General features: G+C 47.2%; 1 long non-coding RNA gene across 4 annotated transcripts; it reads left to right on the forward strand.

Moving 5' to 3' along the window:
* Nucleotides 1-8324: 8324 nt before the first annotated feature.
* LOC123096324 (uncharacterized) lies at nucleotides 8325-11232 on the forward strand. 4 transcript variants are annotated; one of them, XR_006446542.1, is made up of 3 exons: nucleotides 8325-9618; nucleotides 9692-10035; nucleotides 10256-11232. It is a non-coding gene; the product is annotated as an uncharacterized lncRNA (long non-coding RNA). The 4 variants fall into 4 exon arrangements; XR_006446540.1 differs by having other exon boundaries at nucleotides 8325-8812; nucleotides 9058-10035; XR_006446541.1 differs by having other exon boundaries at nucleotides 8325-8812; nucleotides 9061-10035.
* The last annotated feature ends 2083 nt before the right edge of the window (nucleotides 11233-13315 follow it).

Raw genomic sequence — 13315 nt, forward strand, 5'->3', positions numbered from 1 at the left:
TCATCAAAGCGTACATTCCAACTCCGAGATGCTTACTCCAATCCTTAGAAGGATTGCTGGAGCTTTGCATACTTGTTAGCATCTTTCAGGATTGACAAAACCTTCTGGTTGTATCACATACAACCTTTCCTCAAGAAAATCGTCGAGGAAACAATGTTTTGACATCCTATCTGCAAGATTTCATAAATAATGCAGTAACTGCTAATATAATTCCAACAGACTCTTAGCATCGCTACGAGTGAGAAAGTCTCATCGCAGTCAACTCCTTGAACTTGCCGGAAAACATCTTAACGACAAGTCGAGCTTTCTTAATGGTGACACTTACCATCATTGTCTGTCTTCCTTTTAAAATCCATCTGCACCCAACAGCCTTACGACCATCAAGTAGTTCTTCCAAAGTCTACACTTTGTTTTTATACATGGATCCTCTCTCGGATTTTATGGCCTCGAGCCATTCGTCGGAATCCGGGCCCATCATCGCTTCTCCATAGCTCGTAGGTTCATTGTTGTCTAGCAACATGACTTCCAAGACAGGATTACGTACCACTCTGAAGTAGCATGCATCCTTGTCGTCCTACGAGGTTTGGTAGTGACTTGATCCGAAGTTTCATGATCACTATCATAAGCTTCCACTTCAATTGGTGTAGGTGCCACAGGAACAACTTCCTGTGCCCTGCTACACACTAGTTGAAGTCATGGTTCAATAACCTCATCAAGTCTCCACCATCCTCCCACTCAATTCTTTCGAGAGAAACTTTTCCTCGAGAAAGGACCTGTTTCTAGAAACAATCACTTTGCTTCCGGATCTGAAATAGGAGGTATACCCAACTGTTTTGGGTATTCTATGAAGATGCATTTATCCACTTTGGGTTCGATCTTATCAGCCTGAAACTTTTCCACATAAGCGTCGCAGCCCCAAACTTTTAAGAAACGACAGCTTAGGTTTCTCTAAACCATAGTTCATACGGTGTCGTCTCAACGGAATTGCGTGGTGCCCTATTTAAAGTGAATGCGGTTGTCTCTAATGCCTAACCCATAAACAATAGTGTAATTCGATAAGAGACATCATGGTATGCACCATATCCAATAGGGTGCAGTTATGATGTTCGGACACACCATCACACTATGGTGTTCCAGGCGGTATTAGTCGTGAAACAATTTCCACAATTTCTTAATTGTGCGTCAAACTCGTAACTCAGATATTCATCTCTATGATCATATCACAGACATTTTAGATCATATCACAGACATTTTATCCTCTTGTCACGACGATCTTCAACTTCACTCTGAAATTACTTGAACCTTTAGATAATTCAGACTTGTGTTTCATCAAGTAAATATACTCAGCATCTACTCAAATCATCTGTGAAGCAAGAACATAACGATATCCAATGCATGCCTCAGCACTCATTGGACTGCACACATCAAAATGTATTACTTCCAACAAGTTGCTTTCTTGTTCCATCTTACTGAAAACGAGGCCTTTCAGTCATCTTGCCCATGTGGTATGATTTGCATGTCTCAAGTGATTGAAAATCAAGTGAGTCCAAACGATCCATCTGTATGGACTTTCTTCATGCATATATACTAATAGACATGGTTCGCATGTCTCAATCTTTTCAAAAACGAGTGAGTCCAAAGATCCATCAACATGGAGCTTCTTCATGCGTTTTATACCAATATGACTCAAATGGCAGTGCCACAAGTATGTGGTACTATCATTACTATTTATATCTTTTGGCATGAACATGTGTATCACTACGATCGAGATTCAATAAACCATTCATTTTAGGTGCAAGACCATTGAAGGTATTATTCAAATAAACAGAGTAACCATTATTCTCCTTAAATGAATTACCGTATTGCGATAAACATAATCCAATCATGTCTATGCTCAACGCAAACACCAAATAACAATTATTTAGGTTTAACACCAATCTCGATGGTAGAGGGAGCGTGCGATGTTTGATCACATCAACCTTGGAAACACTTCCAACACATATCGTCATCTCACCTTTAGCTAGTCTCCGTTTATTCCGTAGCCTTTTATTTCGAGTTACCAACACTTAGCAACCGAACCGGTATCTAATACCCTGGTGCTACTAGGAGTACTAGTAAAGTACACATTAATATAATGTATATCCAATATACTTCTGTCGACCTTGCCTACCTTCTCATCTACCAAGTATCTAGGGTAGTTCTGCTTCAGTGACCGTTCCCCTCATTACAGAAGCACTTAGTCTCGGGTTTGGGTTCAACCTTGGGTTTCTTCACTAGAGCAGCAACTGATTTGCCGTTTCATGAAGTATCCCTTCTTTCCCTTGCCCTTCTTGAAACTAGTGGTTTTACTAACCATCAACAATTGATGCTCCTACTTGATTTCTACTTTCGTGGTGTCAAACATCGCGAATAGCTCAAGGATCATCATATCTATCCCTGATTTGTTATAGTTCATCACGAAGCTCTAGTAGCTTGGTGGCAGTGACTTTGGAGAACCATCACTATCTCATCTGGAAGATTAACTCCCACTCGATTCAAGCGATTGTAGTACTCAGACAATCTGAGCACATGCTCAACGGTTGAGCTTTTCTCCCTTAGTTTGCAGGCTTAAGAAACTTGTCAGAGGTCTCATACCTCTTGACGTGGGCACGAGCCTAAAATCCCAATTTCAGCTCTTGGAACATCTCATATGTTCCGCGACGTTTCAAAATGTCTTCGGTGCCTCAATTCTAAACCGTTCAACATCATGCACTGAACTATCACGTAGTCATCAAAACGTGTATGTCAGATGTTCGCAACATCCACAAACGACGCTCGAGGTTCAGCACACCGAGCGGTGCATTAAGGACATAAGCCTTCTGTGCAGCAATGAGGACAATCCTCAGTTTACGGACCCAGTCCGCATAATTGCTACTATCAACTTTCAACTAAATTTTCTCTAGGAACATATCTTAGTAGAACTAAAGCGTAAGCTACGACATAATTTGCAAAGACCTTTTGACTATGTTCATGATAATTAAGTTCATCTAATCAAATTATTTAATGAACTCCCACTCAGATAGACATCCCTCTAGTCATCTAAGTGATACATGATCCGAGTCAACTAGGCCGTGTCCGATCATCACGTGAGACGGACTAGTCATCATCAGTGAACATCTCCATGTTGATCGTATCTTCTATACGACTCATGTTCGACCTTTCGGTCTCTTGTGTTCCGAGGCCATGTCTGTACATGCTAGGCTCGTCAAGTCAACCTAAGTGTTTCGCATGTGTAAATCTGGCTTACACCCGTTGTATGCGAACGTTAGAATCTATCACACCCGATCATCACGTGGTGCTTCGAAACAACGAACCTTCGCAACGGTGCACAGTTAGGGGGAACACATCTCTTGAAATTTTAGTGAGGGATCATCTTATTTATGCTACCGTCGTTCTAAGCAAATAAGATGTAAACATGACAAACATCACATGCAAATCATAAAGTGACATGATATGGCCAATATCATCTTGCGCCTTTTGATCTCCATCTTCGAGGCGCGGCATGATCACCTTCGTCACCGGCATGACACCATGATCTCCATCATCATGATCTCCATCATCGTGTCTTCATGAAGTTGTCTCGCCAACTATTACTTCTACTACTATGGCTAACGGTTAGCAATAAAGTAAAGTAATTACATGGCGTTTTTCATTGACACGCAGGTCATACAATAAATTAAGACAACTCCTATGGCTCCTGCCGGTTGTCATACTCATCGACATGCAAGTCGTGATTCCTATTACAAGAACATGATCAATCTCATACATCACATATATATAATTCATCACATCCTTTTGGCCATATCACATCACATAGCATACCCTGCAAAAACAAGTTAGACGTCCTCTAATTGTTGTTGCATGTTTTACGTGGCTGCTATGGGTTTCTAGCAAGAACGTTTCTTACCTACGCAAAAGCCACAACGGTGATATGCCAATTGCTATTTACCCTTCATAAGGACCCTCTTCATTGAATCCGATCCCACTAAAGTAGGAGAGACAGACACCCGCTAGCCACCTTATGCATCAAGTGCATGTCAGTCGGTGGAACCTGTCTCACGTAAGTGTACGTGTAAGGTCGGTCCGGGCCGCTTCATCCCACAATGCCGCCGAATCAAGATAAGACTAGTAACGGCAAGCAAATTGAAAAAATCATCGCCCACAACTACTTTGTGTTCTACTCATGCATAGAATCTACGCATAGACCTAGCTCATGATGCCACTGTTGGGGAACGTAGAACTAATTCAAAATTTTCCTACGTGTCACCAAGACGAATCTAGGATATGCTAGCAACGAGAGAGAGGGAGTGCATCTTCATACCCTTGAAGATCGCTAAGCGGAAGCGTTACAAGAACGCGGTTGATGGAGTCGTATTCGCGGCGATTCAAATCGCGGAAGATCCGATCTAGCGCCGAACGGACGGCGCCTCCGCGTTCAACACACGTACAGCCCGGGGACGTCTCCTCCTTCTTGATCCAGTAAGGGGAGAGGAGAAGTTGAGGGAGAACTCCAGCAGCACGACGGCATGGTGGCGATGGAGCTCGTGGTTCTCCGGCAGAGCTTCGCTAAGCACTACGGAGGAGAAGGAAGAGGTGTATGAGGAGGGAGGGCTGCGCCAGGGAAGAGGTGCAACTGACCTCCCACCCCTCCACTATATATAGGGGCAAGGGGAGAGAGGAGGCGCCCTAGGGTTTCCCCTAGGGGGCGGCGGCCAAGCAAATTGGATCTCCCTAGGGAAAATCCTAGGGAGACTTGCCCCCCAAGCCAAGCAGGTGGAGGCTTGCCTCCCAAGCCAGGTGGAGGCGCCCCACCTCCCCAAGTAACGTGGTAAAGGGTGTGGGGGGGGGGGGCGCACCACCCCTTAGTTGGCTGGTTTGCCCCTTCCCCTTTGGCCCATGAGGCCCTCCAACACTTGCCGGGGCTCTGAAACACCTTTCGGTCATGCTGGCCATAGCCTGGTACCCCCGGAACACTTCCGGACTCCAATATCCTTCGTCCAATATATCGATCTTCACCGCCGGACCATTCCGGACCTCCTCGTGATGTCCGGGATCTCATCCGGGACTCCGAACAACCTTTGGTAACCACATACTATTTCCCATAACAACTCTAGCGTCACCGAACCTTAAGTGTGTAGACCCTACGGGTTCGGGAACCATGCAGACATGACCGAGACACCTCTCCGGCCAATAACCAATAGCGGGATCTGGATACCCATATTGGCTCCCACATGTTCCACGATGATCTCATCGAATGAACCACGATGTCGGGGATTCAATCAATCCCGTATACAATTCCCTTTGTCTATCGGTATATTACTTGCCCGAGATTCGATCGTCGGTCTCCCAATACCTCGGTCAATCTCGTTACCGGCAAGTCTCTTTACTCGTTCCATAACGCATGATCCCGTGGCTAACTCATTAGTCACATCGAGCTCATTATGATGATGCATTACTGAGTGGGCCCAAAGATACCTCTCCGTCATACGGAGTGACAAATCCCAGTCTCGATTCGTGCCAACCCAACAGACACTTTCGGAGATACCTGTAGTGCACCTTTATATCCACCCAGTTACGTTGTGACGTCTGGTACACCCAAAGCATTCCTACAATATCCGGAAGTTGCACAATCTCATGGTCTAAGGAAACGATACTTGACATTAGAAAAGCTCTAGCAAACGAACTACATGATCTTGTGCTATGCTTAGGATTGGGTCTTGTCCATCACATATTCTCCTAATGATGTGATCCCGTTATCAATGACATCCAATGTCCATGGTCAGGAAACCATAACCATCTATTGATCAACGAGCTAGTCAACTAGAGGCTTACTAGGCACATATTATGGTCTATGTATTCACACATGTATTACGGTTTCCAGTTAATACAATTATAGCATGAACAATAGACAATCATCATGAACAAGGAAATACAATAATAACCATTTTATTATTGCCTCTAGGGCATATTTCCAACAGCCCCCTCCCTGCCCGTCGTGGTCCCGGCGAGGGCCGCCTCCATGGAGGCCGCGGCAGCCCGTGTCCACCACAGGCGCGCGCTGCTGACGGCGATGGGGCTCCATGGGCTGGCCGTCCTCGACGTGCATGATCCAGGTGCCGGGGATGGTCCGGGGCAGATCGTCGTCATTGTCGGAGTCGGAGGAGGGTAGGCCGCTTTGAGCAGAGTGCGACGACTTGGGGGAGCGTGGGGACCAGTCCTCGACTCGGTCGACGTGTAACATATACACATCCTATATACCTAAGAGCATCTCCAGCCGTTGGCCCCCAGGGGCGCCTAAAATCGCCGCCTGGGGGTGAGCCGGCACAAAAAATGGCCTTGGGGACGAGTTGGTCCCCAGCCGCCCGGCCCAGGACCGCCCCAGGCGCGCTTAAAAAAGGCAAAAATATAGTAAAGTTCGGCAAAGTTCGGCGAAGTTCGGCATATATTACATAATAGTCGCGGATTTTTATTACATAATATATCTAATTAAAAAAGAAACTGGCTAAACGCGGAGTAGTCGCCGTCGTCGCCGCCATCCTCGCCGCCGTCGTCGTTGTCGGGCTTCTCCTCCTTGACGCGGCCGTCCCTGGTGGACCCCTGACCGGCGTCGCCAACGCGAACTGGTGGCGGCGGCGCGTCGTCATTGTCGTTGTCCTCGATGACGACGACTCCTCCTTCGTCGCGGCCCCGGCGGCGCTGCGCGAATCGCCGCAGGGCGGCGCACTGGCGCTCCCTCGCCATCTTCAGGGAGTCCGCGCGCGCCCATTCCAGGGCCGCGTCGTCGTCGAGCTCGACGTCGCCGCCGTGCTCCGTCTTCACCGCGGGGAGGCCCGGCTCCGTCTTCACCGGCGCCAGCCCCGGCTCCGTCTTGGGCTTGACGAAGCGCGGAGGAGCCGACGAGGAGGCGCGCCGGCCGCCCTCGTTGATGACGATGCCGACGCTGCGAGTGCGCCGGCCGAGCGGCGTCTCCGCCGCGGGCTCGGCCTTGACGCCGGAGGAGTGCGAGGAAGAGCGCGAGGAGGAGGAAGAAGAGGAGGCGCCGAACCTCCTGGGCAACCATTGCCCGTCGCGTCGGCGGTGAGCCATGGCCGTGGCTGCCGCCCTCGCCGGGGGGTATGCCAACAGCGGGTTGTTGCTGCCCTCGAGGTACGTCAGAACGCCCTCGAGGGTGCGGCCGGGGACACCCCACCACAGGTGGCGTCCCTCGCTGTTCTTCAGGCCGGCCACCACCGGCGCGCCATTGGTGGACGTCATCCTCTGCTGTTGCCGGCGCTGGAAGTATGTCGTCCACGTCGCTTGGTTGTCGGCGGCGTACTCGGGGAGGGCGAGTTGGGCGTCGGTGAGGGAGGCGCGCACGACCTCGACCTCGTCGGCGAAGTAGGACGGTTTCGCCACGGCGTCGGGCGACGGGGGAATGGGCACTCCCCCGTTGCTGAGTCTCCACCCTGTCGGCCCGGCGCGCATGTCCGGCGGCGCCGGGATGTTCGCCTGGAACAGGAGCCAAGACTCCTGTTCGTGGAGCGAGCGGCGGCCGAAGCCGTTGGGCGCCGCCTCATCTCCGGGAATCGCTCGGCCATCGGGAGAGGGAGGGAGGGAGAGGGAGGGCTCGACGGCGGCGCTCGGGAAAGGGAGGGCTCGACAGCGGCGCTCGGGAGAGGTAGAGCTCGGCGGCTAGGGCTAGGGCTGGTATGGCCAGAGGCGAGGGAGGCCGCCGGCTTATATAGCCGCGCCGCGCCCGTGTGTACGCGTGCGAGGGAGGGGAGGCGTCGGCGCGCCGCCCCTGAGGAATCAATGGTAAGGCTGACCGGCGGCAGCCTTGCCATTGATTCCCTGTGGGAAACCGAGGCGTTGGGGGGAAGACGACGCGCGGTGTCGCTGACGCGCCGGGCCCACGGCTCTTTCGCGCCAAAACCGCTCGCCCCGGCGCCCCCGAGCGCCCCCAGCGCGCCGGGTTCGGCCTGGGTCCGCCGGCGCTAATTTCGGCCCAGGCCGGCGAAAATCGGGCTCCTGGGGTGCGACTGGGCCGATTCTTCGGCGCTGGCGCGAAAAAATCGCCTGAGATGGCCTTTCTGAAGGCGCGGCTGGAGATGCTATAAGAAATTCACCCCACTAACCTATTTATCTAAACATGCAAGTTATCCACGTCATCAACCATGTTATCTCAATTGCGTTAACCATTGTATCAGCTGTAGCTCGATGCCTACAGCCGCGACTATCTCCACCGACCCTCTAATGTGCGCGCTACTATTAATGCCCAATTGACCATCACTCCGTTACGTGGGTTCAGCGCAATCTCCTCCTCTTCCCATCGCTCATTTTCTTTTCTCCCCTCCCGGCGCTCACATCTTCCACGCAAGAGGCAACCCATCGACCCCCTCCAGAAATCTTATCCCATCTACTGTACAGGGCGGCGGCGGCTGGGATCCCATCTCCACGCCAGGTGCTCTCCGGCACGACCGCCGATTTGGCTTGCCTCCATTGCACTCCAGGATTCTCTGGGGCTACGTTTCGCTGGTGTGTTGCCTGCATCATCAAGACGGCGGCACCCCAGTCCTTCCCCACGTCTATGTCTTTGTTCCATCCAATGTAGCTCTGGTGATGCTCCTCCACCTGCCATCTGCGCCACCCAAACCAGCCGCAACCTCTTGCATCCACTGCCCACACATGTGCCGGCCAAGTTGGCCGCACAACCACAAGCGACCCACATGGGAAGCGTCGCTGCTCCTATAGATGCCACCGTGGCTGCCTCGTTGCAATCGGGCATCGTGCAGAGGTATTTCTACTACAAACTCCATCTAAGTTGTGAATATTTTTCCCTTTTGACTATTTCTATATAATTAAGTGTTGCACATGAAGAGTTCTTCGTGAGTAATCAAGATTGGTACATGAATATCGCAATTTCCCTTTCGATTCCTGTAATCTCTCTATTCCTCTTCACAATAGCGTCTGGGTCCATCATCTTTCTTTTCATTTATTTTTGGAGATGGCTCCCTACACCTATATATCTTGATTTTGCAGCAGGTCGCACGCCGTCAGGAATCCATCAATTCCTACTTCTGCTACTACACGAAGGTACGCACTGATGTTTATTCATGCGTTGGATCTTTTAAGCCCTTATTGCTGAATTCCAAGTCCTTCACCTTCGCTTACTGTTGTGCATTATTAGGATGCCACTTGATCTCTATTCAACTTTCTGACCGCTTGTAATCCTACACCATAGAGGTAGGCGGTGATGCTATGATAGCTTCTTGCTGCATTTTTATTCATCCACCGAGATTAACATTATGCACTATATGATGAGATCATCTGCTCAAGATTTCTTGTAGTTAATGTTGTCATTTTGTGATTATCTCTATATTAGAATCTGTATGTTCTGGCAATAAAATGTTTTGTTTGTTTTATTCCTGTAGGTATACAGTGCATTCTAGGCATTCCCTTATATTTTACCCAAACCAATATGACCTCACTGATGACTGACAAGCTTCTCTGCCCTTGAATCAGCATCTCGCATACGAATGACTGATGAAAGATTTTCTTTACTCTTGAATCCGACCGATCTTAATATTGCAAAACTGTCAGGTTTGATGCTTCAAGTTCTCATGCATGTAATTCGTATAAAGGTTTAATATTGCAAAACTTCCTTCACTTTCAGCATCATTGCCGCTTGCGTGCGCCTCAACCTGCACATAGATCGGGAGAAAAGGATGGCGGAGACTAGATAAAGGAAGAGGACAAGTGGAGATATCAATTTCGTATGATGCAACATGGTCAGGTAGATATGCAGCCGATAGAAGCGTTTGCTTTGTCAGGGGAGGAGAGCTCCTGCGTCATACCTGAACTACACCATGATCTGCTGCCATCAAGATACACACCCAGATCCAAAAAAATAGTTTCAACTTGCAGATTTGTTGTTTACTAACCAATTTTCTCTAGCAGGCGGCGTCAATCATATTATTGTACCCCTTTGATATAGGCGATACGTACCGTCCAGTGAAGGTAACTCCTACTCCTTTGCTTTGTTAGCTGTTGGGTGCATTATTTTTGCAAGCATTGCTAAAGAAGCCTTCTAAAGAAATTACCTTACAAAAAGTGCTCAAATCTTCTCTAATGGAATGCCATCAGTAATCCTCTCTGTCATTCAACAAACCTTATATTTGTAATCTATGATGTTTGCTGAATGTATCTCTGGATAATCAAAATATTTTGCTAATTGCAGGTACTTTTTTCTATATTCGGCGATTGAGTCTCAATCATTCTGATGTTTTACTGTCGTGAGTTACATCATCATATATGCACACCCGAGAGTGTAGACAAGTATAGGCCTGTGAACAGTCAAAGGAAGATGATAAAAAAATAGTATATGATGGAATCATCTAGCAGTTCCTGGATGTTGTGCTGTCAAGACTCGAGTGCTATTTTCCCAATATATAGACTTAAGAACATCTCCTGCTTTAATGGTCGTAACAGATTGTTATTCTTTTATTGCTTCAGTGCTACACCTACAGTCTAATTATGTCCGTCTTTGCGTCGTAAGATTCAATTCTAATCCCTCTTTATTGTCATAATCTTTTGACACAACGTACATGCCTTTTGTTTGTAACAAGGTATCCTGACTTCCCAAGCCATAATTCTTACAATATTAATTAGAATAGAATGTACGGAATGCGTAATATGCTTATGGGATGCTATGTTCCGTTATTGAACCAAAGTTCCACTATGCAAAGTTTAAGAGCTTTCTCCCTTACCTGGCATTGTCTTATGAAGTCTAACTGGCTCACAACCTTATTTCATTTTAAAACTTACCTTTCTCGCTAATTTTTGTATAATTATTTCATTCGCTGAATCTAGTAGATTGAATAAATTTGCAGAATTATGATACAACCTGAACTGGTACGCTTCTGTTCTCACCATCATGCAAATGTTCTTGCACGCTATTCTGTTTTGTCCTCCCTGTTAATGCAGATGACTACTCGCTATTGTGGCCAGATGAAGATAAGGAATTTCATGCAAGTGACAAAGAAGCATTACCACCACCCAGGGAGATCTCCAATGTTTATTTGTTTTGTGTTTCTTTATCTGCTCTTTGTGTGTCGGTTATTTTGGTTGAGCGGATGGTTGAGTAGTCACTGGAACGGAAACACCGGCAAACATTGATATGATATAAAACACACAATCTTTGTATTTTTCTTCCCAGTTGTGAATTGTTTAGTTTTATGAAATGATTTTATTTTAGCTGGGAGATGACTGGTTAACAATTATATTCAAATTATCTATATTTCATTTCTCTAATATATCCTCTTATTTCTTTCTACAATTCCCGCAGCGCGCGGGGTATCATCTAGTATCCCTAGACTATGTTACTACCTTCATAGTGGGTAGTAACATAGGTGTGGTGTCATAGAATACAACATACGGATGTATGTAAACACATTTTAGAGTGTAGATTCACTCATTTTGCTCCGTATGTAGTCACTTGATGAAATCTCTAGAAAGACTTATATTTAGGAACGGAGGGAGTAAATTATAGACTCATATTGCATTGGGACATGTGATGCTACAGTAACTAGCTAAGTTACTCAAACTACCTCTCTCTTCATTAACTCATTGCCACATAGACAAATTTGCTGAGTTGGATTCGAAGTTACTGCTGAAGTTACTCCCACTGTGGCTAGTCTTGCACGCTCGAGTCATCATAAGAGCAAGTTCAGCAGTTCCCGAAGCCCTCTCCGATCGTTGTTTCAGGGGAGAAAGCAGAAAAAACTACCTCCAGCAGCGCCCTAATTTACTTCCCTTTTTTTACCTCCCCAAAAACGCTGCCACTCTCCCCTCTATCTAGGGGAACTACGACCTCCCCAATCCCCTCCCCGACTTTGCTGCGGAAAGCTCCCTCCCGCCACCGCATCGCAGGTTCGTTCCCTCCTCAGTTTTCTCTCTGATCCGGGCAAAAAATAGTGAATCTAGGCTAAGGAGTCATGGCGCTACCGGGGAGTGATACAGGGGTGGCGTGGCCGCCGTGTGAAGACTGGGACGTGCTGGAAGGGAGGAGCTGGGCGGTGCTGCTAGAGAGATGACATGGATCCATTCATGGTGTGGCTTGCTACACGCTTCTCCTAGAGAGAACAGAGAGAAAGAGAGCAGAGATAGAGAGATGCGCTGATTGTTGCACATTTATATAGATGTATGGTGCTTCCTTTTATGATGTATGCTATTGTATGATGTGTTGTACTGCTGATTGCTGCACATTTAGATATAGATCAGAGAGATAGCTTGCTACTGGCTGCTGCTGCTATCGCTAGTAATTTGCTACTGGCTGCTGCTGCTATTTGATTTTATTTGTATTTTCTACTGATTGCTATTGATTGTTGCAAGTTATTTACTACTGGGAGATAACATTTACATAGCTATTTGCAACTGATTGCCGGTAGTTATTTGCTACTGGTTGTTGCACATCTATATGATGTATGGTTCGTTTGTTTCTGTTTCAGATTTTGGTAATGGACAGCCAGAGTTATTTTGATCTTTTGCAAAGTGATGTCGGATTGAATGATTTGCACTGGACTGAAGAAGAACAAATTGATCTCGAAAAGCATGAAGAACGATAAAGTGATCTCGAAGGGCCTGAAGAACCTACTTGTCCTATGAAGAAAAAGAGGACGGTGCATTCTATACCTGTGAAGAAAAACTTAAAATGAGACATGAAGAATCGCTACTATGGTGAAAACGAAACGGATGCACCAGTTTCATACCTATTGCACAACATCCTCGGGGTGAAGGTACAGTTCTAAGCAAAATAGTCCTTGTGGAGGTTCTGAAAGCGTCCCGCAAAATCACGCTGAAGAGATTAGCGTCCTAGTTGTGAACCTCCATGTCGTGGAGCATCCAACCGGGCTTGTTCTTCCTTTCCTACGATTGCAGCCATCATGAGTTCCTCGTCTTCGGAGGAGGAATCTTCACAAATTATCGGGCCAAGCTTCGACGGCGACTCATTTCGTTGTGGAGAGATGGCGAAAGAGAAGTAGAAGAGGAGGCATAATCATGATTGTGAGAGATATGAGGGGTGATCATGTATTTATAGAGCCGAATACTAGCCATTGGAAAACTAGCCATTTGAAAACTAGCCGTTGGTAGTTATGAAATATTCTTAAAATATAGAATAAGGGAGATGTTTAGGGGAACTGCTGGAGTTGAGTAATTTTTAGGGGAGAATCTTGTTAAGGCAGTCCCCTATTTTGAGAAATAGGGGAGAAATTTTAGGGGGACTGTTGAACTTGCTTTA

This window comes from Triticum aestivum, chromosome 4D (genome assembly GCF_018294505.1).
Source record: "Triticum aestivum cultivar Chinese Spring chromosome 4D, IWGSC CS RefSeq v2.1, whole genome shotgun sequence".
Lineage (NCBI taxonomy): Eukaryota > Viridiplantae > Streptophyta > Magnoliopsida > Poales > Poaceae > Triticum > Triticum aestivum.